Below are 23,502 nucleotides of genomic sequence, written 5' to 3' on the forward strand. Positions count from 1 at the left end.
GAAAAGCTTCATAAAGGAGATGACAGACAATCCTGGTGCCAGGTGTCGAAAGATCAGATGTCCTCAGCCCACTTGGAGTAATGGAAAGCATTCCAATCCAGGCACCAAGAGCAGCACATGCAAAGGTACTGGGGTGTGGAACAGCCTGGCTTGTTCAAGCAACTCCAAGCAAACCTTGATGGACACGTAAAGTCAGGAGGGGCAAGTTCAAGAATCTGACCCAATAATCAGGAGTGCGTGTTCACCTTCAAAATTATTCATTCAGTATTTACTGACCCTCAACTACTTTCCAGCTTATACAGAGTGTCACAAAAATCTTTTTTTTTTTTTTTTTGGGACAGTCTTGCTCTGTTGCCCAGGCTGGAGTGCAGTGGTGCCATCTTGGCTCGCTGCAAGCTCCACCTCCTGGGTTCACGCCATTCTCTTGCCTCAGCCTCCCGAGTAGCTGGGACTACAGGCACCCACCACCACACCTGGCTAATTTTTTGTATTTTTAGTAGAGACAGGGTTTCACCTTGTTAGCCAGGATGGTCTCAATCTCCTGACCTCATGATCCACCCGCCTCAGCCTCCCAAAGTGCTGGGATTACAGGCGTGAGTCACTGTGCCCAGTCTTTGTTTTAATTTGGTAAAAACCTGAGAAATTCATGATTTCCTATTAGTCTATTGGTAAGGAAAGTGAGGATTCAGAGATAAAATTTTCTAAAGATGTCCTGACTTACTTATACTTGCCTCTCATATACACTGTATGACAATATTTACCTTGCTGCTAAGCACCATGTCTCCATGTGCAGTGATGACAAAAAGCCAAGATCCTTGAGGTCCTGTGTCCCAGCAGGTGAATGATTGCCTGAGACAGCAGCAAACAGGAGCAGAAATCTGGTGACTATTAAAACACACTGATTGATTTACAGTCAACTGTCAGGTCGGAAAATTTATCTCCACTGATCACAGCCTAAAGTATCCTGTGTGGGGGGTGTGAGTGTATATATATGCGCCCACGTCTGTTTTAAGTATCCACCTGGGAAATCTCTCAATCAGCATTTATTTCAATAATCTCATACAGAGCTCTGGCACTTTTTTCCACAAACGCTTCCAAAGCAGTTTGTAAATTTTATATAGCCGGGGAGTTACTGCGGCAGGAATAGAAGGAAATAGATATTTATCAGCTTCCTAATGAGAACTGGGGACTCGGTGTACTCTTGTTGAGAAGAACAGGGATCCACGCATGTGTATTTCATTCAGAATGTGTGTGTATTTAAATGACATAGTATTTCATTAACAGGTTTTTCAGATTTCCTCCTAATCATCCATTCAAATTCTACACAATTTTCAAGGCCCACCCTCTAGAATCAGCTTCTAGTTGCTTAATTTTGGTCCTCTGGAGCAAAATACTGTCACATTACCCTGGATATTGCATTTCTGTAAACACCCCCAGAAGACTGGCGGTAGCGGGGAGACCTTGTGTCCCTCTCAGGGGTTTTATACTACGCATTTCCGGCTCATTTCTCAGCAGAGGCTGAAAAGTACTCATCCAGGAGACCAGTGGGCACCTGTGAGGAAACTGGAGAAACTTTACATCATTCGTTCAGTCAGTCAACATTTACTAAGCAATTACTATGTTCTAGAAACTATGCCAGGGTGCTAGAGATACAGCTAAGAGCAAAAGACATGGATCCTGGCCTTCCAGAGCCAGCAGTCTAGTAGGGGAGATGGTCATTGATAGGATAATCACCCAGATCACTGTAAATCTAGCACCAAGATAAAGGGAAGCAAGGAATAATCTGAGAACATAAGCAGGGTAGCTGGGTTTCCTGGCCCATGCCTGTAATCCCAGCAATTCTGGAGGGCAAGGAGAGGGTCACTTGAGCCCAGGAACTTAAGATCAGCCTGGTCAACAAAGGGAGACTCTGCTTCTACAAAAAAAAAAAAAAAAAAAATTTTTAATTAGCCAAGCATGATGGCACATGCCTGTAGTCCCAGCTACCTAAGAGGCTGAGGCAGGAGGATTGAGACCAGGAGTTCAAGGCTGCATGATAGGCCAGGTACAGTGGCTCACGCCTATAATTCCAGCACTTTGGGAGGCCAAGGTGGGCAGATCACCTGAGGTCAAGAGTTCAAGACCAGCCTGGCCAAAATGGTGAAACCCTGTCTCTACTAAAAACACAAAAATTTGCCAGGTATGATGGCAGGCACCAGTAATCCCAGCTACTTGTGAGGCTGAGGCAGGGGAATCGCTTGAACCCAGAAAGCGGAGATTGCAGTGAGCCGAGATCATGCCACATGCATTCCAGCCTGGGCAACAGAGCAAGACTCCATCTCAACTCAGCTGCATTACAGCTGAGTTATAATCATGCTACTGCCCTCCAGCCTGGGTGACAGAGTAAGACCCTGTCTCAAAAATAATAAAATAGAAAAAGAGAAAAAGTAGAACATAAGCAAGGAACATTACCTAGACAGATGGATTGGAGAAGGCTGCCTGAGAAAACTTATCTGGAGGCTCAGCAGGAGTTATGGAGATGCATGTGTGTGGAACAGCCTTAGTTTCCTCATTTGCAAAATGACTGTACTAACAATACCTTGTCCAAGTGTGGAGTCCCTAGAAGTAGGCCCCGAGATAAGGACTCAAGATGAGGTGATTTATAAAAAAAGTGTCCCCCAGGGCTGGGCGTGGTGACTCACGCATGTAATCCCAGCACTTTGGGAGGCCGAGGCAGGTGGATCACGAGGTCAGGAGTTCGAGACCAGCCTGGACAACACGGTGAAACCCCATCTCTACTAAAAATACAAAAATTAGTTGGGTGTGGAGGTGTGCACTTGTAATTCCAGCTACTCAGGAGGTTGAGGCAGGAGAATGGCTTGAACCTGGGAGGCAGGGGTTGCTGTGAATTGAGATCGTGCCATTGCACTCCAGCCTGGGCGACAGGGTGAGACTCTGTCTCAAAAACAAAAACAAAAAAAAAGAAATGTCCCCACTTGAACCTGGGAAGCAGAGGTTGCAGTGAGCCAAGAAGGCACCACTGCACTCTAGTCTGGGTAACAGAGAAAAAAACAAAAAGTGTCCTTAAGGGAAACTGGTAGAGGAGGTAGAGAGTGGGACTAGGAAAGGAAGAGAGGCGTCCAAGCAAGGTTGACAACCGAATCAAGTTCACACGGAGGCGTGATGGAGACAGGAGAGGTCACATGGGGAGCTGGGAACGTTTGTCCCACCGTACCTGGTAGTCACAGGTGACGTCCCAGGCACTTCTGCTCTCTAGACTGAGAAGCAAAGCAGTTCTAGCAGCTCAAGGACCATCCTCCAACACAGAGCCATGGTGCTGGCTGCTGGGTGCGCAGCACCAAGTAATGAGGGTATACAGGACTATGCAAGAGCACACAAGAGGGTGTGGGCAGGGCACTGAGGCGCTGGTTACATAGGTACATAGGGAGGTACAGATGCAATGAAACAATGCATGAAAGGAACACAGCACAGTGCCTGACTCATAATAAGTGCTCAAGCAATATTAGCTCTCATTGTAATGTTTCTTTATTGAATATGTATCGATGCAGCCTGACACAGACTCTGCTCTGCCCAGTTATCTCTGCCTACTCAAATCCTCCAGGAAACCCACCCTTCCACCCGCCGCTCCCCGCCAGGCCTCCCGAGACAAACACACATATAAATATAGCAATATATATTTATATTTCCCAGGATTGTCACATTTTGCTGAGCTCATAACAGAACTGAACAAATAGCCCTGTCATCCTCTATAATATAGTCTATCATTCACCGGGGCTTCATCTCTCCCTGTCCTCCCGGGCTCCCGGAGCTCAGAAATTCATGTGCTCGGCTGCTTCTTCAGTGTGATCTGTACCAACCTGATGTAATTCTCAGGCCTTCATTTCCTGTGCAAGTTGATAGAATTTTTAGACCAGAGGGACTTCCTAGGTCTGCTCATCTTGCCGAGCAATTGGTTTGCTACTTCAAAAATCTGCATTTTAAATAAAAAGGAATGAACTCTGATACCTACAACAGCAAGGATGACTCTCAAAAACAAAAGAATACTCATGGTATGATTCCATTTATTGGAAATTCTAGAACAGCCAAAATTAATCTATGGTGACAGAAAGCAGGTCAGTAGTGCCTGGGGCTGGGGTGGGGGCAACTTCAAAAGGCACCAAAGAACTTTTAGAAGTTGAAAATGTCAGCATTGGCTGGGCATGGTGGCTCACGCCTGTAATCCCAACACTTTGGGAGGCCGAGGCAGGTGGATCATGAGGTCAGGAGTTCGAGACCAGCCTGACTAACATGGTGAAACTCCATCTCTACTAAAAATATAAAAATTAGCCAGGTGTGGTGGCGGGTGCCTATAATCCCAGCTACTCAGGAGGCTGAGGCAGGAGAATCACTTGAACCCGGGAGGCGGAGGTTGCAGTGAGCCAAGATGGCGCCACTGGACTCCAGCCTGGGCTATAGAACGAGACTCTACCTCAAAAAAAAAAAAAAAAGAAAGAAAGAAAGAAGGAAAATGTCTGTCTTGGTTATGGAGTTGTTTACAGTGGTGTATACATTGGTCAACATTCATAGAACTGTATGCTTGAAATGGGTGCACTTATTGTATGTAAATTATACCTCAATAAAGTTGGTTTTAAAATTAAACAAATAGGCATTTTATTGCCTGACCAAGAGGTCAAAAGTAGATCCAAGACTAACCATAAGAAACAGCACAGACCAGATACACAGAAGCCTTTGTGTTGTTCCCCATCCCCACTCCGTTTTTTCTTTTGGCAAGAAGTTGGTCTTTATCATGTGTACTAGTGGAGGGGAACAATGGCAAGGAAATTCTAAAAAGAGAATAATGCACAAGTCATTTACATCTGGTGGCCCTGGAATGTGTTTTGCTGCTTTATGGAATTTGAACAGAGATGTGCCTGCTTGACATCCCAAAAAGACACTTCAAATGAAATAATAAAGTTTCCTATAAAGACCTGAACTACTTGTATCCAGGAAGCACTTTGCGTATCTTGCCTAACTTCACTTCTTTCTCCTTTTTCCAAGCAGGAAATGCAATGATTTGCCTAATCCCAAACCTTCCTTCAAGCAGGCTCTCCAGTTTGGTGCCTCCACCTACATTAGATTGGATGCCTCTGCATTAACATGCAGGGTAAATAAAGGAAGTTGAGATGCTCAAGCCTTTGTAAAGAGGCTTGAAAAAAGTTTTCTTGCAAGTTGCTGAAACAATCTACTTGCAGACAATTGAGAACAGATTCTACAAGAAATAGTTTCTTATATCTAGCATGCAGTTTAGCTGTCTCTGGCTCTGGACAGTCTCTCCTGGCATACCACACTCCCCTCTCCCCTCTTCAAGCCCTGTCACTTCTGAGATCGGGTTGGCTGCCTGCTATTTGCACCCCACCTCCCATCCCCAACACCCTGGACTTTGTCCTTCATGGCATTTACCACGTGGAAGCCAAATGCCTGTTTACTAATCTTTGTCCCAGACCAGACTGAGAGCTTTCTGAAAGCAGGGTCGGCTGAGGTCACTGTTGTATCCCCAGCTGCTAGAACAGTGCCAGGCTCGTAGTAGGTGCTTAATAGTTGTTGAGTTGTTATTCTCCTGAACACATAACAGAGTTTATTTGAGGTTTTGAAAATCAACCGCACAAACAGGAAAACTCTGGCAACTTCCAAAGGGAACTCCACCCAAGCCGAGCTCCAGCAGGAAATACCAAAAAGTAAGTATCTTAGCACAAAAATCACCATGTGTGTGTTTCAAGGCAATTCTCATGAGCTTATCTCCAAGAAGCTGTGGAATAGTCTGGGAAATCCAAGGCTTTAGGTCCTCCAAAGGCAGATGACTTATGAGGATGGAGGGAAGGGAGGAGAAGCTTCTTGTTATCTTGACACTCTGGGGCTGTGGAATAACATTGAGATTGGAGTCAACAGGCCAGGCCAGAAGGCCTAGACTCTCAGAGCCTCTGTAAATGACCATACTAATACCTTCTCACATCTTACAGTCGTATCTGTAAGTTCTTAAGGGTGATACAAATTTTAGCTGCCTGGATTATCAGAAACATCAATAACAAGCTGGGCATGTGGTATGCGCCTATGGTTCCAGCTACTCCAGAGGCTGGGGCAGGAGGATCACTTGAACCCAGGAGTTCAAGGCTGCAGTGAGCTATGATGGTGCCAATGCACACAGCCTAAGAATAACAGAATAAGGCCCTGTCTCAAAACAAGGCAAAAAACAAACAAACAGGCCAGGCATGGTGGCTCACACCTGTAATCCCAGCACTTTGGGAGGCCGAGGCGGGTGGATGACTTGAGGTCAGGAGTTCAAGAACACCCTGGTTAACAGGGTGAAACCCCATCTCTACTAAAAATTAAAATTAAAATTAAAAAAAAATTAGCTGGACATGGTGGCATGCACCTGTAATCCCAGCTACTCAGAAGGCTGAGGCACAAGAATCACTTGAACCTGGGAGGCAGAGTTTGCAGTGAGCCAAGATAGTGCCATTGCACTCCAGCCTGGGAAACAGAACAAGACTATCTCAAAAAAAAAAAAAAAAAAAGGACCTTGTGAAATTAACAGATTCCTGTGGCCTATACCTGTCAAATAACTTACCTGGAATTTAGATAATAAATCATGCCAATACTTGAATACTTGGGGAAAGGCATAAAAGTTTCAGATCCTCAACAATTACATCAACTCCTGGTGAAACTTCAGCTTGTACTCACCACTGTGGTATCACCAGTCATGTACTCATTAAATCATTCATTCAGCAAAGGTGTAAGAACTTTGGAGTCTGATCTGAACCCTGGTTTTGCTTTTTACTAGGAATATATCTAAGTCAATAGGGATAACCTTAGTCAAATGGCATGTCTCTTCCTTTGTAAGCTGTAGGTCACAATAATTTCTACCCTGGAAATTTGCTTGTGAACACTAAATGAGTAGTTGTAATTATTTAATAATAATAGCTGGGCACGGTGGCTCATGCCTGTAATCCCCAGCACTTTGGGAGGCCAAGGTGGGCAGACCACCAGAGGTCAGGAGTTTGAGACCAACCTGGCCAACATGGTGAAACCCTGTCTCTACTGAAAATACAAAAAAATTAGCTGGGCGTGGTGGCAGGCACCTGTAATCCCAGCTACTCAGGAGGTTGAGGCAGGAGAATGGTTTGAACCCAGGAGGTGGAAGTTACAGTGAGCTGAGATTGCACCATTGCACTCCAGCCTGGGCAAAAACAGGAAAACTCTGTCTCCAAAAAAAAAAAAAAAAAAAAAAAAAAAATTATTAATAACAATAGTAGGAATAACTGTTGCTCAGAGCCTAATGCATGCACCAGAGACCAAGAGCCATTTTGCCTTCCCCTCAGGAGTCCCCATCCACGCATGGCAATAGTTGGGGCAGAGCTCCCTGCTGTTCACTTGGCACTTCACACTTGAAGACCATCCTTTGCAGCCTTAAGGCCTTCTGTGGATGTCACTGCCCTCCTGCTCATGTGCCACATGTGGACATTTAAGGGAATCTAGTACAAAACAAGTTTTGCAAAGTGCTGTGTTTCTAGCAAGAGGATGACAGGCCCATTAGATGTAGCCATCTGACTGGTTTTGGAGGGAGAGAAAAAGCTCACATGAGGAGAAGCCAGAAAAAGAGAAAGAAAGAAAAAGAAAGAAAAGAAAAGAAAAGGAGAAGAGAGGAGAGGAGAAAAGAGAAGAAAAGAAAAGAGGACCAAGGTAAATGCTTAAGAAACACAATTTAAGAATCTTAAGTCAGATCTTTCTATCACAGGGTTGTGGTGGCACAAAACCTTTTCTATACATGTCCCTGCCTAACCACAATTTAAGTACAGTGTTTTGTAAATAACGGGTGCCAACACAGTCAATACATATCCACTGCCTTCCCTGGGATAGGCAAGGAGAGAACCAAATAGGAGTCGTATGGGGCCCTCCCCTGAAGAAATTTGTCTGGTAAATGCTTGATGACTTACCTAGAAAGTTTTAGAGATCAGTTCTAGTTTATCAAAACTCCATAGTACTTTATCCATCCCATTCTTAGGGAGCAGCTTCTCGAAGCTTGCAGCTGACATCCCTTGCCAGAGATGCCAGGCAATGGTGAAGGGCTCACTCCTGTGTCCCTCATAGCACCAATAGAGTGCCAAGCACACAGTGCATACTCAATACAGATTGTGCACTCTAATGAGAGTGTACCTCTACAAAACTAAGAGGAACCGATGTAGCACAGCCACAGCCTGTACTTAATATGCAGTGACTCTCAGGCAGAGGAAGGAGGTTTGGTGCTGCAGGTCACACAGCCAGCAAGGTGGTCAGAAAAAGGACTCTGGTCCTTAACTTCTTGCTTTCCATATACTCTCCTTCCAAGGAAATTAGATCCCAAGCTGGAAGAGGGATTTGTCCAAACCATAAGGACAGTAGAAATGTAAAAACAGTCCCATCCTTGTCTCTTTTGACATTGAATTTTTTTTTGAGACAGGGTCTTGCTATATTGCCCAGGCTGCAGTGCAGTGGCATCATCATAGCTCACGGCAGCCTCAACTTCCTGGGCTCAAGCAATCCTCCTGCCTCATTCAGCTTCCTGAGTAGCTAGGACTATAAGTGTGCACCAACACGCCCAGCTAGTTTTTGTACTTTTTGTAGAGACAGGGGTCACACTAGGTTGCACAGGCTAGTCTTGAACTTCAGGTCTCAAACAGTCCTCCTGTCTTGGCCTCCCAGAGTGCTGGGATTATAGGTGTGAGCCACCATGCCCAGCCTCTGCCCACTCTTCTAGTTCTTTGTTCCTGAAGTCTCCTTCCCCCTCAATGGTGTTAGTCAAGCGGAAGATGCTGGCAGAAAGGTCTGCAGCTGCAGCAGCAGCAAAGGTTAACCTCCCATGGAGGGAAGGGAGCAGCAACTGTCAGGGAGTGCTTGGCAGTCCGCAAGGCAGGCACATGAAGAAAAGGGGATTTGTCCAGTGCAAACTGCGTAACGGCTGAGCCAAGGAAATGCAGTCTGTTTCCTCCTGGCCGGTTCAGCCAGATCAGCCCCCACTCCTACTGAAGCACTAGACTTCAGCTGTTGAGATTTGAAGAAGTCCCTTTTCCACCCAAACTTGGAACCGATTAAGACAGTCACAAGAGTCAGGCAGATGGAGATGAGACGCCACCCGTATTACTCATAAAGGCTGGGTGGGGAGATAGGCTGTAGGTGTACAGCGAGAGTGAGCTTTCTAATACTAAATCCCAGAATCAGGCAGACTCACCCGCCCAGTCACAGGCCGCTCTGGAGGCCTGCAGGCCCCCGCAGAGGCAAAGGTAAGTGGTGCTGGAGCAGAGCCTGATAGGGGCTCTCTGCTGGCTGGCCAGGCCCATGATAGGGAGGAATTGAGCCACAACACTTCCCACAACGAAACTCATCGCTCTATTAAGTCACCCATCTTCTCCTGGGAGGAGTGAGTCAAAGGATACGGAAAGTCCCGAAGATTACTGTAATAGAAGGCCCTGCTACATGAAAGCAACATCATGAGTGGTAAGCAAGCCCTCCCCCAACATGAGTCAAGACAAACCAAGCTGCATGTAACAGCGGAGGTTGTCTGAAAGGCTCAGGAAATAATGCTCTTTACTGGGCATGGTGGCCCATACCTGGAATCTCAGCACTTTGGGAGGCCGAGGTGGGAGGATGGGTTGCACCCAGGAGTTCAAGACCAGCCCGGGCAATATGGCAAGATTCCATCTCTGTAATACACAAATAATAAAGAAGAAAATGGCCAGGCATGGTGGCTCATGCCCGTAATCCCAACACTTTGGGAGGCTAAGGTGGGCAGATCACTTCAGGTCAGAAGTTCAAGACCAGCCTGGCTAAACACGTTGAAACTCTGTCTCTAATAAAAATACAAAAATCAGCCTGGCGTCATGGTGCACGCCTATAATCCCAGCTACTCGGGAGGCTGAGGTGCCAGAATCACTTGAACCCGGGAAGTAGAGGTTGCAGTAAGCAGAGATTGTACCACTGCTCTCCAGCCTGGGTGACAGAGCAAGACTCTCGCTCAAAAAAAAGAAAGAAAGAAAAAAATAAAATGATGCTCTTCTTTTTCCCTAATCTTCCTCTTCCCACAAACCATGCTCCTGACTTTCCGGTACTCACTCTCCTTACAGCTGCCCCTCTGTAGTTTGGGTCATGGCACTCTTGCATGAGGGAAAGGAGTAACAACTAAACCGGAAGTTTTTACTTCAGTGATGGTTGAAGCGGCACATTCCACAAGGTAGAGAATGAAGAAGTGATACAGGAGTGGGGGCAGGGAAGTGCTGGGAGGAGAAGGGTGGGGTCTCTGGCGAGGGATCCACCCTTGGGTCTGTGATCACGCACCTAGGTGAGGACAGGCGCTCCTGTTTTTGCACCCAAATGTTGCATTTTCCAAGATGACCCTGGCCCGCCATGCCCCCATTCTGTGCCTATAAAAACCCCAAGACCCTAGTGGGCAGAGACACAAGCAGCTGGACGTCAAGAGGAGCACACCAACAGAACACACTGGCAGGCACCAGCAGACCCTGGCAGGTCATCCACCGGCGGAACAACACAGAAGCCAAGGGGAATTTGGCCGGGGTGGCTGGAGTTGAGTCTGGCTACTGAGCAGCAGACTCCAGGGAAAACCACCTTCCCACTCTGTCTCCCTTCTGGCTCCCCATCCATCTGCTGAGAGCTACTTCCACCATTCAGTAAAACCTTGCACTCATTCTCCATGTATTTTTGTATGTAGGATAAAATTCAAAACACTTAACTGTGCCCACATGTGATCCAATTTTTCTGATATACTAAGGCAAGAACCCCAAGACGAAAAGCCCTCTGTCCTTGCAATAAAGCAGAGGGTCTAATTGAGCTGGTTAACACAAGCCGCCCACAGATAGCAAAACTAAAAGAGCACACTGGAACGAACACACGCCCCACTGGGGCTTCAGGAGCTGTAAACATTCCCCCTAGAGGCTGCCTTGGGGTCACAGCCCCACAACCTGCTCATCTGCCTGCTCCTCCTAGAGGTTTGAGCAGCAGGGCACTGAAGAAGCGAGCACACCCCCATAGCATGCTCTGTGAGGGGCACGAGGAAACTTTTCCCATTTCAGACAGAGGAGCAGGTCAGATTGGTGTACTGGCTAAGGAGGACTGCCTCCTAACCTCTTCCTTTTCTTCCCAAAAGAATGCAGAACACAAGCAAAAATAATCTAAAATCATTTCATATTGCTGTTCAGAGCCAGAGGGGAATTCTGGTATAATATCAAATATATTTGGTGCTCCTGAAACTCTTGGAATAATTTCCTGAGTTACAGGAGTATATTTTGTTATTCATAATAAGCCCCTTTGGACCACACCTGAGTTTATGCTAATGAGGTGACTTAGGGTAGGGCCCCTGGAGAGCCTCAGGATGGGGTCTGTCACCAGGATGACCAAGTGATCAAAGGGCTGGAACTTGCAGCTCTCTCCGCAGATCTCTGGGAAAGAGAGGAGAAGAAGCTGGAGGTAAAGTTCTATAAAACCTGTTATACAATAAGATTTGAAAGCTTTAGGTTTGTGGAGCTTGTGGACATGGTTGGAGAGTGGAGCCCGAGGGCATGGAAGCTCCATGCTCCTTCTCACATACCTATGTGACTCTTCCATTCAGGCTGGAGTGCAGTGGTGCAATCTTGGCTTGCTGCTGCAACCTCTGCCTCCGGGTTTAAGCAATTCTCCTGCCTCAGCCTCCCAAGTGATTGGGATTACAGGCACCCACCACCACGCTTGGTTAATTTTTGTTTATATTTTTAGTAAAGACGGGGTTTCATCATGTTGGCCAGGCAGGTCTTGAACTCGTGACCTCAGGTGATCCGCCCGCCTTGGCCTCCCAAAGTGCTGGGATTACAGGCGTGAACCACCTCGCTCAGGCTGTAATATCCTTTATAATAAAGTGATAAACGAGTTTTCCTCAGTTTTGTAAGCCATCCTGGCAAATTAATCAAACCCAAAGAGGGATAAGGAGAGCCATGATTTACAGTCAGCAGTTCAGAAGTACAGGTGATGGCCCCGCCTGGCGGTTAATGCGTGTAATCCCAGCCCTTTGGGAGGCCAAGGTGGGAGGATCACTTGAACCCAGGAGTTCAAGACCAGCCTGGGCGACATGGCAAAACCCCATCTCTACAAAAACTACAAAAATTAGCTGGGCATGGTGGCATATGCCTGTAGTCTCAGCTACTTGAGAGGCTGATGTGGGAGGATCGCTTGAGCCCAGGAGTTCAAGACTACAGCGAGCCATGATTGCACCACTGTACTCCAGTCTGGGCTACAGAATGAAACCCTGTCTCAAAAAAAAAAAAGAAAAAGAAAAACAGAAGTATAGGTGACCATTGGAGATTGGCATGTGAGGATGTGAGGTGGGAAGCAGTCTTGTGGGACTGAGTCCATCATCTGTGGCTAATTGAACTGAAGTAGAGGACGCCCGGCAGGGCTGTGCTGGAGTGTTGTTTGGTGTGTGTGGATCTCCTCACCTCAGCCCCACTCACACATCTCATCATGGAAGTGTGCAGTGTTGAATGAGAGTAGACAGAGGAATAAAAGTTTGTTTTTTCCTCCCAAGGAATCAAATGAGTCAACCCTAGAGCACACTTCAGGATTTCCAAAGCTCAGTCTTCCCCTGTAATCTTCACTTGTGCGTTCATTCTATAAACATTTTCACGGAGCACCTACAAAGAAGGAGGCCCTATACTAGGCGCTGGGGACACATTGCAGCCCTCGTGAAATTTTTTTCAATCCATGAGTCAAACAAGAATCTGCTGAGCATCTATTACGCACCCCACCGTGCCAGGTACTCAGTGAACCCCTCTGAGACTTGCCCCCTCCAGTCTGCAACAGTAAAGCCCCTGAAAGCCTGGTTTCCTTTACTTTGAGGAGAGATTTCTTCTTCACAGATTGCCTGGGGGTGGCAGACAGTTTAGGAAAACAATATACATGGCTGATCCTAGAAATTAAATGACGTGTCTCTCATGGAAGATTGCACAAATTCTGAAGAAGGGTTGGTGAGCATTACCCTTAAATAGGTAAAACCATTCTAAAAAATAACACCTTAGTGGCTTTAAAAACGTTAAAGGGGTGAAACTCTGCATCCCACTCTTTATGGGGGCGCAACTGCTGACCCCACCATGGCTCTTAGAGAGATAGATCTGTACATTTTTAGATACATAGAAAGAATTATTTCTGCCTGAGCTTCTTCAGAGCATTGTACATTTTTATAAAATTGTAAAACAACACAGCAGGCAAAAGAATAAAAGCTTTCTTCCCTCCTTTAGTCTCAATATAACTGTGTATGAAGGGCGGGGAGCCAAAAAGTTCACGTTCAGAAACTCAGGTGCTATTTGTAGCTCCCTAATAACCAAAACTTTTTTGGCCATCTACTCATCCATTCATTTTGTTATCTCCAAACCTCAAAACCCTGAGGGTAGGCACGTAGTAGGTGCTTAGTGAGGACTTATTGAATGAACAGATAAATGAATGAATAGATGGCTAAATGAATGAATGAAATATCCAGAGATCAGTCTATAGTAGATCCACCTTCCCACAAGCACAGAGTAACTTCAGGAGTGGGCATCAGAAACTCTTATTTACACTCCACTGGAGACTGGAAGCAGAGAAGTTCTTGTGTGCTGATCCTTAAGGGGAAGAAATTGAAGAGAGAAATACAATGGACTCATTCAAAAAGACTGCTGAATCCAAGAACTAGAGAACTGGAGAAATGTGCGATTCAATCTATTACCCACCCTCAGGTCAGTAATTACCTGTTAAGCTTGGTGAGGTGGTATATAAGGCAGGAGGTCAGCCTGGGCAACACAGTGAGATCCTATCTCTAAAAAATAAAAATAAATAAATAAATAAATAAATAAATAAATATATACACACACACATATTTTACAGATTTTCATTACAAATATTGAGCTTTTACTATGTGCCAGGAGCTATGTCTACCAAGGTTAATAAGACCACACACTCCTATTCCTCCAGCTTACATCCCACCATCTTTTCTCTGACCAACTGCTCATTCCTGCTTTCATTTTCCTGTCTATGAATTTAGAGTCCTTAGTTCAACATTACGCTAACCACTCCCTTGCAAATGTCTTCAACTCCCTTGCCCTCTCCCCCTGCTGCACGCACATAACAAACCTTTGCTTATGATTGAAATCTGAGACCCAACTCCTCTATGCCAACTCAGCATTGCTGGAGAAAGTCACACAACTGCGCCAACTGATGTCATTTATAATACATGACCCAAACTCATCCCTCTCCCAGTTATCTGATTTCAGTAAATGGCACCATGGCCCACCCAAATATTTAAACCAGAAATCACTCTTGAAATTCCCTTTTACCTCATGCCCAATGTTCAAACTATCACCAAGGTATTGATACTATGTCCAACATAAATCTGAGGCCCACCTGTTCTCTCCATCTTCATCTGCCACCATCTTGTCCAGGTCTCTAATACCTCTCACCTGCACCACTGAAATGGACTCTGAATTGGTCTGCTGGTTTGTTCACTGAAAGAATGAAAGAGAAGTACTAACTTCTAAACTGGATTATGTTTGCAGCAGACACTATCTGCCATGTATCTTTACCTTTACCACTTCAGTATTCACTAACGTGACTTCCAACACCAGAACTCATAGTTCTTTGCCAGAAGATTTTCTCTGGTAAAGAAGCTGTTTTGTCTACCCCTTGCAGCAGGCTAGAAATACCTGCTTGTGCCTCACAAGACATTTTCTTGTCTCCCAGACCTCAAGCAATGGCTTACAGGATTGGGTGGATAAATACTCCAGTTCTGGGCCAGTTGCAGTGGCTCACACCTGTAATCCCAACACTTTGGGAGGCTGAGGTGGGAAGACGACTTCAGGTCAGAGTTTGAAATTTGCTTGGGAAACATAGCAAGACTCTGTCTCTGGGAAAAAAAAAAAAATTAGCAAGGCGTGGTGCCCATCTGGGGTCCTAGCTATTGGGGAGGCTGAGACAGAAGGATCACTTGAGCCCAGGAGTTCCAGGCTGAGGTTAGCTATGATCATGCCACTGCACTGTAGTCTCGGCAACAGAGCCAGACCCTGTCTCTAAAATAAACAAAATAATTAATAATATATTAGATGAGTGCAGTGGTTCATGCCTGTAATCCCAGCACTGTGGGAGGCCGAGGTGAGCAGATCACTTGAGGTCAGGAGTTCAAGACCAGCCTGGCAAACATGGCAAAACCCCATTTCTACTAAAAATACAAAATTTAGCTGGACATGGTGGCACGTGCCTGTAACCCCAGCTGCTCAGGAGGTTGAGGCACAAGAATCACTTGAACCCTGGAGGCAGAGGTTGCAGTGAGCCAAGATTATGCCACTGCTCTCCAGCCTGGGCAGCAGAGTGAAACTGCATCTCAAAAAAACAAATAGTAAATAAATAATTAATAAATAAATATCCGAGTTCTCTCAAACTCAAGTGGGATAACTTGAGGGGTACATTCAACAGTGGTTCCCAGAGCTCTTCAGAGGGATTAAGCTTCAGTTGTCCACAGTGATAACTTGATTTATAACTCATCCTTTGTTGGATTTCTTCCCCCTCTTGCCTCAATTTCCCACTCTTCTATTGATGCTTCCTTACACCACCTCCCAAACAGACTACTTTGATGTGGTCTTCTTCTAGGGGAAACCAGATGAAACCACTGTCTCTTTATACAGTCCTAACCATGGCATATTTATCCTTTAGGATAAAATTCAAAACACTTAACTTTTCTCCAGAACATCCCATATGCTACTCCTACATTCCTGCTTTAACTCCCTTTCCCACAACACTGGTTATGGGTTCCATATTGCTTCCTTTCCCCTCCCCCCCAAAGCAGGTTCTTGCTCCGGCACCCAGGCTGGAGTGCAATGGCATGATCACAGCTCACTGCAGCCTCAACCTCTTAAGCTCAATGAATCCTCCCACTTCAACCTCCTGAGTAGCTGGGACTACCAGATGAGCACCACCATGCCTGTCTAGTTTTTGTATTTTTGTATGTAGAGACGGGGTTTCACAATGTTGCCCAGGCTGGTCTCGAACTCCTGAGCTCAAGCAGTCCTCCCGCCTTAGCCTCCCAAAGTGCTAGGATTACAGGCGTAAGCCACCACATCCAGCCTGCCTACTTTCAATCCTTTGAACATTCTCAGCCCTCTGCCACCTCAAGGCCTTTGCACACCCCATTCCCTGGGCCTGGATCACCCTTGCCCAGCTCTTCACATGCTGGTTTGGCCCTCTTCCTCCAAGTCTCAGTTCAAATGTCCTTTCTCAGAAAGAATTAGTAAAGGCCTTCCTTTATTAATTCATCTAGTTTTTCCTGTTATTCTCTTCCTTTATTGGCTTCATGGCACTTACTACATCTTGTAATCCTGTTTGTGAGTTTGCTTAAGGTTTGTCTCCCAACTAGACTGGAAGCTCCAAGGAAACAGAAATCTTAGCTTTCTTAACAAGGACATGGCAGAGGACCTAGCATATTGGAAGCCACCAATGCCAATTTTATTTTTAAGATCAAACAAAGGCATGGTTCTTAACCTCAAGGGGGGTTCACAGTACAATGGAAGAAATTTGTGTACAAATATGTAATTTCCATGGAGTTAAATTGCCATGGAGAGAAGGCGCTAATGGATCACAAAGCTCACAGTGTCGGATAAAAGAAATGACACCTCATTTTATTGATCCAATAGTCTTTAAGTCCCATGAGGTACTGTGAACCCCCAAAATCTAAGACAGATCTCAGTCAATTTAGGAAGTATATTTTGCCAAAGTTAAGGACGCATGTCAGTGACACAGCCTCAGGAGGTGCTGACATGTGCCCAGGGTAGTTGGAGCACAGCCTGGTTGCCTTCTGCAGTGAATGTAAGCTCCCTGAGGCCTCCCCAGAAGCTGATGCTGCCATGCTTCCCATACAGCCTGCAGAGCCATGAGCCAATTAAACCTCATTTCTTTATAAATTACCCAGTCTCAAGTATTTATTTATAGCAGTTTGAGAACAGACTAACACAGATGTAGAGTTACTTTAAAATGAGCTTTACTACACAAACCATAACTACTCTCTCACCCACATTTATGTAAGTGTGCAGAAGCATAACACTCTGTTGTCCCACAATTCCCACCCCACTGCAAATATTCAGACCATGTTCCTCCCTTGGCACAAAAAGTCAGCAAATAGTTCCTTCCTTTTCTCCCCCTCCAACCCAACGTGGGACTAGTGCTAATGATTATTATGACAAGTATGTCAACTGATCACAACTTCACAGAATTGTATACTCAAAGAATCATAAGATTACAAAGAGCTGAATGAGATTTGTCTGATTATAAATTTAATAAAGGTAAAAATCATATGCCCAACTTGAGAGGAAATCTTTATTATTTTTTCCCTCACCTACCAAAGAAAGTTAACAGAGGTAAGCATCCATTTAGGTCCTTCCTTTTTAAATTTGCTTAATAAAAATTTTCAACACAGAGAAGTAGAGAGAGCTGGGCACAGTGACTCACGTCTGTAATCCCAGCACTTTGGGAGGCTGAGGTGGGAGGATCCTTTGAGCCCAGGAGTTCGAGACCAGCCTGGGCAACATGGTTGAGACCCCATCTCTGGAGAAAAAGAAAAAAATTAGCCAGAATGGTGACACACAACTGTGGTTCCAGCTACTCAGCAGACTGAGGTGGAAGGATTGCTTAAGCCAGAGACGTTGTGGTTGCAGTGAGCCATGATTACTCCAGCCTGGGCAACACAGCGAGATCCTGTCTCAAATAAAGAGAAATAGAATAATATCATGAAACCATCACTCCTGTATCCATCACTCATCTTCAACAATCATTAGGACCAATTTTATTTCATCTCTAACCTCCCTTCCTGCCCCCATACATTTAACCCCTACCTTGACACTTTGGGATATATTTTTTACATTTCAGATATCACAGATATCATGTCATTTCATCTATAAATACCTCATCTGTAATACATATCTCTTAAATTTTTTTTAACATTACTACAATCTAAATTTTTTAAATCTCTTAATGTCATCAAATATCCCTATGTACTTATTTCATTATGTAAACCAAAAATAAAATTCTAAGGCCCCCCAACCATCCAAATGGACCCCTCCTCCCAACCAAGGGCATTTCAAAGTTAACCCGAAAAACTAGTTCAGGCCATAATGGAAGAGGGGGTCAAACATGTCTCATTATATCCTCCAGCATTAATATCAAAACAGAGCTTAAGTCTGAAAAGAAACATTTACAATCTACTTTCTCTGAAGCCTGCTACGTGGAGGCTTCAGCCGCATAATAAAACCTTGGTTTCCACAACCCTTTATCATAACTCAGATATTCCTTTCTATCGACAATAACTCTTTCAACCAATTGCCAATTAGAAAATTCTAAAATCTAGGCTGGGCGCGGTGGCTCACACCTGTAATCCCAGCACTTTGGAGGCCCAGGTGGGTGGATCACTTGAGGTCAGGAGTTTGAGACCAGCTTGGCCAACATGGTGAAACCCCATCTCTACTAAAAATACAAACAAACAAAAAAAATTAGCCGGGTGTGGTGGCGCATGCCTGTGATCTTAGCTACTCAGTAGGCTGAGGTGTGAGGATTGCTTGAACTCGGGAGGCAGAGGCTGCAATAAGCCAAGACTGCACCACTGCACTCCAGCCTAGGCAACAGAGCGAGACTCCATCTCAAAAACAAATAAATAAAATCTACTTCTGACCTGGAAGGCCCCCTACTTTTTGTCTTGCCCTTCCAGGTCAAACCAATGTAAATCTTCACACGCATTGATGGATGTATCGTGTTTCCCTAAATGCATAAAAGCTAGCTGTACCCTGACCACCATGGGCACGTGTCCTCAGGACCTCCCGAGGCTGTGTCATGGGCATGTCCTTAATTTTGGCAAAATAAACTTTGTAATCAACTGATAACCTGTCTCAGATACTTTTGGGTTCACATCTAATTGTCTTATGTTGTGTGTGTGTGTTTTATAGTTGGCTTGTTCAAATCAGGATCCAAACAAGGTCTACACTTACATTTGGTTGATAAGCCTCTTAAATTTGTTTTAATTTATGGCTTTTGCTTCCATTTGCCATGGCTCCCCACCCACCACACCCTGTACCAGGATTACATTTTGAGATAATCTTTCCAAGCCTTGTGAACACACAGTTTTCCAGTTTCAACTGACTCATCTCTCCTGCTAAACAGATAAAAACCTAATAGACAACCTTCTTTTTATTTAAATTTTTTTTTTTTTTTTTGGCTGAGAAAGTGTCTCACCATGTTGGCCAGGCTAGTCTTGAACTCATGGCCTCAAGCAATCCTCTCTCCTCAGCCTCCCAAAGCACTGGGATTATAGGCGTGAGCCAACATGCCTGGCCTAGACTCCCTTCTTTAAGATATAACTTTAAGAGGTATGCTTGGATTTAGGTCCATGTTAAAGTATTAACATCTATCAATGAAAGATAGTCTGATTATACCTTATACTGGAGGAGATGAGAGTCAATTTCACACAACAGTTGCTATAACACTTTTTAAAAACTCTACTATCGGCCGGGCGCGGTGGCTCAAGCCTGTAATCCCAGCACTTTGGGAGGCCGAGACGGGCGGATCATGAGATCAGGAGATCGAGACCATCCTGGCTAACCCGGTGAAACCCCGTCTCTATTAAAAAATACAAAAAACTAGCCGGGCGTGGTGGCAGGCGCCTGTAGTCCCAGCTGCTCGGGAGGCTGAGGCAGGAGAATGGCGTAAACCCGGGAGGCGGGGAGGCTGAGGCAGGAGAATGGCGTAAACCCGGGAGGCGGAGCTTGCAGTGAGCTGAGATCCGGCCACTGCACTCCAGCCTGGGCGACAGAGCGAGACTCCGTCTCAAAAAAAAAAAAAAAAAAAAAAAAAAAAAAAAACTTTACTATCAGGGGACGTTTCACAAAAGTCAACAAATATTTTGCTCCATTGACGGTGCCTTTGCCATAGCTTTTAAATAATGAATATGAAACGAGAAAATGTTTCAGTGGCAATACACATCAGTTACTTCCTGATGATGGTACCCTTTCTCCCTAGACCTCCTTAAGGTTACTTTTGTATTCTTCTCTCTACGAAGTGGCAAAAAACTAATAGCTTCACAGGAAAAATCTCACTGAGACCTCTTGCCAAGTTTCCCCAAAGCTGAGTCGTATCTGTGGAGAATTGGTGTGAAGTGAAAACACAGGGGGTAACAGATATCTGTGAATTTATTTGGGTCAACTTGACTGTTAACTGCAGGCTTTGACGGAAATGCTGTGAGCCCTCCTCCCCGGTCTGGTTTCCTTGCGTAGGACCCAGGAGGAAGCACATTCTCAAGGTCTGTTTACTCTTCAAACCTGGTTCCCCTGGGCTTGCACCTCACCCCTGCACTTAACACCTGAACAGGCAAAGTTTTGCACTGTAAACTTGGAGGTGTGAGTCTCATTATTGCTTTTCCTATCATGCTTGCCTGGGATTTGTCCAGCACTAGAGCAGGCAAGAGTTCAAAGCAGCCTTGATGGCACCTTTTCATGAGTTGAGTCAATTAGCAAGGGATTCCAAGCTGGCCTGGAAGTCCTGGCTACCAGAAAGTCCCCGGAGCAACAGTTGGAATAAAAATAATAAACACAACTACAGAGTAATTTGTGAAAATGCCAAGTACAGCGCAAACACACTGACTCTTGTAAACCTTGACATGAACTTGGAGAGGTGGGGCCCAGCATGCCTTCAGGATGGCAGAGATGGGAGGCTGCTGCCTTCCTGCCAATTCTCCAGCCTTTCCAAATCTTCCTAACACCTTGTTCCATCGTCCAACCAAACTCCTACACCACTCACTCTACCTGACCAGACATCTGGGTCATCCCGTCTTTCATCTGAGCAGGCCCTCTCTCCACACTACTCCTTTCTTCCACACATGAAAATGTTGCATGTATAAGGTAAGCCCAGAGCCTGCGATTCTAACAGCCCGTTAAAAACAGCAGCTTTAAAAAGAGGGCCTGCTAAATAGCTCTTCAAGCCTCTAATGACTCCCAGAACCTAAATAAGTCAATATTAAACTTCCAGGCTCTACAATTTATCCTTTTCTCGTCTCCTTCCTCCCATTAAATGGTTCGGGATATACGCACCACTGTTTACAAAAAAGCAAATACTTCTCTTAAGATAAATGGACTTCTCTAAGCTCACAGCTGTGTAAGCTACAAAAAGCTACAGAAGTGATTGATAAACCACCACAGCTTAGTTTATACAGACACAATTAAAGCTAAGGACAGCCCAAATCACATTTTGTTAGTACTGTATATATTGAAATAAGGACTGTTTTAGGATCCCCACACTTGACCATATTAGGAAGGTGAGGAAAAAATAATCTAAATTGGAAAGGGGGAAATAAAGGAAGATTTGATTTTATTTCATATACATTTGCAATTTTTTAACTTTATTATTATTATTATTATTATTATTATTATTATTGAGACAGGGTCTCACTCTGTCGTCCAGGCTGGAGTACAATGGCATGATCTTAGCAACACTGCAACCTCTGCCTTCCAGGTTCAAGCAATTCTCCTGCCTCAGCCACCCGAGTAGCTGGAATTACAGGCATGCCATGCCAGCCTACATTTTCAATTTTTTTTTTTAATCCTCATTGCAGTCCAGGCACGGTGGGTCACACCCGTAATCCCAGCACTTTAGGAGGCCGAGGTGGGTGAATCACCTGAGGTCAGGAGTTCAATAGCAGCCTGACCAATATGGTGAAACCCCATCTCTACTAAAAATACAAAAATTAGCCGGGCATGATGGCACATGTCTGTAGTCCCGGCTACTCAGGAGGCTGAGGCTAGAGAATCACTCGAACCTGGAAGGCAGAGGTTGCAGTGAGCTCAGATCGTGCCACTGCACTCCAGTCTGGGCAACAGAGTGAGACTCCATCTCAAAAAATAAATAAATAAATGAATAAATAAAAAATCCTCATTGTGGTTCTGCTGGGGGCAGGCCAGGGGACAGGAAAAAAGGTAGCAACCAACAAGAGACATAGATGGCGCTTCCAGGGGATCTGGTGATGTTCCCCATTTTTGAACTGGGATTTTTTTGTTCGTTGTATAGAGTCGAGGTCTCACTGTGTTGCCCAGACTGCTCTTGAACTCCTGGGCTCAAGCCGTCCTCCTGTCTCAGCCTCCTAAAGTGCTGGGATTACAAGCATGAGCCTCCGCGTCTGGCCAAGGATCATTCTTGGTTTTCTGCCTTAGATAAGCTCCCAAAATACCACTTTCCCCCTTTCCTTCACCTCCCCCAAGTCTGTCTCAGTTGGGCTGGGGTGGGATGCAGCTATCTGCTTTTCTAAAAGTCATATAATTCACAGGTTCTTGGGATCTGGAAAAATTAATAATAATAATAATAAAAGTCATATGAGATAACTTCTGAGCAGTTGGTTTAGGAACACACTTTAAGATACAGTGACTTCTTAGAGGCCTCCATAAGAAATACTTAAAAATAAACTTTTGCAACATAAATGTATTTATTACCACTACACTGAACACTTAAAAATGGTAAAGATGGTAAATTATATATGTATATTTTACTTCAATGAAAATAAATTTTAAAAAGTTTAAAAAGTTAAAAACTGTTCTGTGAAAAAAAAATAATAAACTCTACTCTAAATGTATTTGGGTGTTATAAACGCAGACCTCTGGATTCCACCTCAGCCCAACTGAGGTGGACTTGGGGGAGGGAAGGGAAAGGCGGAAACTGGTATTTCTCTAGTTTATCTGAGACAGAAAACCAAGAATAATCCTTGGCCAAATGCAGTAGCTCATGCCTGTAATCCCAGCTCTTTGGGAGGCTGAGGCAGGAGGATCACTTGAGTCCAAGAGTTGAAGACCAGCCTGAGCAACAAAGTAAGACCCCATCTTTACAAAAATAAAATGAAATAAAAAAAATTAGCCGGGCATGTTGGGGCATGCCTGTAATCCCAGCTACATGGGAGACTGAAGCAGGAGGATCCCCTGAGCCCAGAAGGTTGAGGCTTCAAGTGAGCTATGATTGTGTCACTGCACTCCAGCCAAGGCAAAAGAGTGAGACAAGACCCAATATCTTTAAAAAAAAAAAAACACCTTCCTCTCACACACACTGCCCATATCCAGACAGGCAACAGATTCATCCCATGGCCTAGCCTCTAGCCGCTGCCTCTCTTTCTTGATCTCCTAATATGTGTTCTGATTTTATTCTTGCCCTCTGCCTATTTGCCCTCCATATGGTTTCCAGAATAATATTTGAAAAACACAAACATGACTATTTAATAAAGAGCTCCCTTTACTAGCCTCCTAACACACACACCAAAATACACACAATTAAGCCCAGCTCCTTAGCAAGGTCTGCAGCCCTGCCTCTCCACCTTCCTCTCCCCTGAGTGTGCTCATCATCCTCACATCTGTAGCCTGCTTTCTGGTTCCCAAACACATCATGTTCTTCTGCACCTTTTTGCCTTTGCTAATT

General features: G+C 44.9%; 1 long non-coding RNA gene across 2 annotated transcripts in view; it reads right to left on the reverse strand.

Moving 5' to 3' along the window:
* Positions 1-4,463: 4,463 nt before the first annotated feature.
* LOC103878398 overlaps positions 4,464-23,502 on the reverse strand; it is a 57,235-nt gene continuing 38,196 nt past the window's right edge. For both annotated transcript variants that reach the window (XR_002517633.2, XR_004177841.1), the window contains exons 2-4: positions 14,428-14,528; positions 13,776-13,843; positions 4,464-5,893 (exon numbers count right to left, since the gene is read on the reverse strand). This is a non-coding gene — a long non-coding RNA (uncharacterized LOC103878398). The remainder of the gene's footprint in view (positions 5,894-13,775; positions 13,844-14,427; positions 14,529-23,502) is intronic.

The sequence above is a fragment of the Papio anubis genome, chromosome 13, assembly GCF_008728515.1.
Source record: "Papio anubis isolate 15944 chromosome 13, Panubis1.0, whole genome shotgun sequence".
Classification (NCBI taxonomy): domain Eukaryota; kingdom Metazoa; phylum Chordata; class Mammalia; order Primates; family Cercopithecidae; genus Papio; species Papio anubis.